Source organism: Aotus nancymaae, unplaced genomic scaffold (assembly GCF_030222135.1).
Source record: "Aotus nancymaae isolate 86718 unplaced genomic scaffold, 86718_ANA_hifiasm-v0.15.2.pri h1tg000012l, whole genome shotgun sequence".
NCBI classification, from domain to species: Eukaryota; Metazoa; Chordata; class Mammalia; order Primates; family Aotidae; genus Aotus; species Aotus nancymaae.
In genome coordinates, this window is record NW_026988423.1 from 10,434,552 (window position 1) to 10,438,118 (window position 3,567).

Genomic DNA, 3,567 nt, shown 5'->3' on the forward strand with positions numbered 1-3,567 from the left:
TTTCTCCTGGCTGTCTGCTTAGTCTGATTTCTCTTCATAGTGGGCTTCTTTCTTTCGCCCACCCTACTCCTCTGGAAAAAGTCCTAAGTCATGTTATTTTCCTATCCTATACCCTTTCCCTGAATGTCCTGTCCCTTCCATCTGGTGACCACAGGTAGGCTGACCTCTCCCAGATTTACACATCTAGTCCACATCTCTTAGCTGAGCCTTGGATTCAAATATTCTATTGCCAACAAAACATTTCAATTATGTATCTATCAAAGTGATGACTGAATCACAAAATTAACTCATTTCTTACCCCTAATCTTTTCATTTTATTATGTCTATATTGCATCAAAAAATCATTCACCCATTCACCAAAGCTGGAAACACAGCAGTCATCTTTTCTTCTCTTGATCTCTAAACCCTATGCACTAGTCATTTCATGCAGTCCTACCACTGCTGTCTCTGAAATCCACCCACTGCTATGTGCCACTGCTTTATCAAATTATAATAAAAATGCAGTTTATGAAGTTTTAATATGTGGCAGATATACATTTTGGGGTATGACCTCTGGTCCCTATGTTAGCCATGTATATGTCCATCCATCATAAATGAGTTTTTCATGAAAATAGTGGAATTTATACAATTTAAAGGGGTTAATAATGATGGCTTAAGTCATTGCTTTCAACATTTCTGAGCAGTTTACATACTACAGATGCTTTCAAATGGTCAATTCCACAAATACAGGTCTTTAAATTCTAGATATTTACAATTCTTTGCAGTGAAAAGTCGACAGACTATAAAAACCATATGACAACACAGAGATTTGCTATTAATCTAAGAGAAATTACTTTAACGAATTGGCAACCTTAAGAAAAAGATAGTGTTTTACATATGCTGACTTGTTAGGTAAAGTCGTTGTCAGTAATATGTTATATAACAGATTTTTTATACATGTATATATTTTTGAAGCAGACACGTCAACACAATTAGTTTGTCCTTTTAAAGTATACATGACATTTTAGCCATTGAGAAAATAACTGCTTTTTGGTAAAACAACTCATATTATTTTTAAAAATCTGAAAATGGATACTTGGGAGTTTATCTATCATCATGTGTTTTCGTTGCTGACAAAAATGTACATGGATCTCCTAGGAAACAAATCATTTAGTTGAAAAACTCAGGAACGTAGTCTTCAAATAAACAGTTCCTGTATATTTTAAATCTATTATTAAAATAAGAGTTTTGATGAGACTACAAGAGTAATTGAATGAAAATTTCAATACATCAGCTTGTCATAATTAATATATAGGACTGAAAAATAAATATGGTGACAAGATAAATACAGCACAGTAAACTTGTTCTACTGCGGTTTATATGTTTTTATAGTATATTTTTCAACTTTGATAGCCATTAAAACGTGTACCAAAACAAACTGAAATTATAACCAGATCTTCAAATATCTGTAGCATAAAATATTTAAGCAAAATTTCAGAATGAATAAAGTAAGCCTGATCACATTGCTCTCACAAAAACATCCATAAACAAAATTTATAATAACATTAAGCCTAAAATCTTATTAGATTTTATTAAAAATTATGAAAACAATAACATTTTAGAAAAAATAAGATTTTACTATTAAGTAAAATTCACTTAAAATATCTGTATTTTCTACTTTTCAATTTTTATATTTGCATGATCTTATCTCCAAAATACATATATATGTAATTTATAAATTTCACTAAATATATAAATATATAGTGGGCTTTATGCTCATTTTATTTTGCTATTAGAAAGGTGCACTTAATAATTTTGACCCTATTATCTACGCAATGTTAAACGTCCTTCATAAGATTGAAATATACACAGATGCCTTGTGTTTTCTATGCCTATAACCTGTCTCACCCAAGTTCCAGCTTATTCTATGCATCTAGAATGAAAAATCTGCAAATGCACAGAAAGTCTAGCAGTAGAAAACATATAACCACCCTTCAATGCCTTTTTATAGCCTGTCTGATACTCAATGCTTCTGTCCATTTGATATGTTCTTTCTCTGCCCATGTCAGGATTTCACTTATTTTATATGGATTCTACCTCTAAGCAAGACAACCTGCATGCTTTTATGCTTGTTCTAGAAGCATTTTAATTCATTTGGCTTTGGGTTTGTACCTTTTCTTTCCTTTGTTCTTTTGAGATAGAGTCTCGCTGTGTTGTCCAGGCTGGAGTACAATGGCGCAATCTCTGCTCACTGCAACCTCCGCTTCCTGGGTTTAAGCAATTCTCCTGCCTCAGCCTCCCAAGTAGCTGGAACTACAGGTACATGCCACCATGCCTGGCTAATTTTGTACTTTTAGTAGAGACAGGGTTTCCCATGTTAGCCAGGCTGGTCTCAAACTCCTGACCTCAGGTGATCCTCCTACCTCTGTCTCCCAAAGTGCTGAGATTACAGGCGTGAGCCATGGTAACCGGCCCCATACATTTTATTTTCTCCAATTACAAAGCAAACTTTGCCCACTTTTCTCCATCAATTCATGAACCTTAACATTTCATTTGAAACTAATCTCCCTTATACATAACTTTTATTTTCTTAGGGTAGGTTTCATGTTCACTTATTTGTGATTTTATTAAAATATATCTCAAGTAATATTTTATATTTGTAGAGTACAATCAAATATTTTACTATGTGCAATATCTATCCCTACCCACAAAATTCCTACGACAAATCTACTTATCAATTTCATCTGTAGCTGTACCCCACTCACTATTTCAGAACAGCAAGATATCAGTATATATTATCAATCTATTCTTTAATAACAATATATAAATTCATAATCATTTGATTTAGTATACATGTGCAACAGATTACAATTTACTGGTTTAAAATAAGTCTACATTTATCATTTATTGTGATGATTTTTAAGGATATATTAAACCAGAAACATCTAAATGACCACAATAATAACAATAAACTTTAATTTGAACAATATTGTCTGGGATATAAGGGTGAAAAAGAAAATAAAATCTCCCAGAATCCTACAATCCCTAGAGAAGCACGAATAATGTTTTTTGTAATATGCGTGTGGCTTTATATGCAGAATTATATCATAATACATATAATTTTATAATATGCTATCTTACACTATTTTTTCATTTTTCCAGAATAAGAATATTGAATGAATATTCAGATTTCAATGGTATATCTAGAGACAGTAGTTATTCAGCACTTTTATAAATGCCTTATCTATAATCTCTACATTAGACTATGAGGTGTTCTAGGAAAACATACATTGCATGGGACTTTCTGAAAGGTCAGGAAAGCAGAGAAGTTTGTGAGCAAAACCATCTTGAAAGTGAAGTCACTATGGCTCCATATTATTTTTGTTAAAAATGCTATGCAAAACATATCCAGTTACAACCAAGGATATATTCAAGGGAAGGCAGTAGGATAAGGTGTGACTAAATATATATAACTCAATCTCCTTAGGTGCTAGAAAAGAAATGTTGGAAAAAGAAACAGAAAACAGGAGAGAGAATGTTCAGTACTGAACTTAAACCAACAAACTGAGATGAATATGATTAATAATG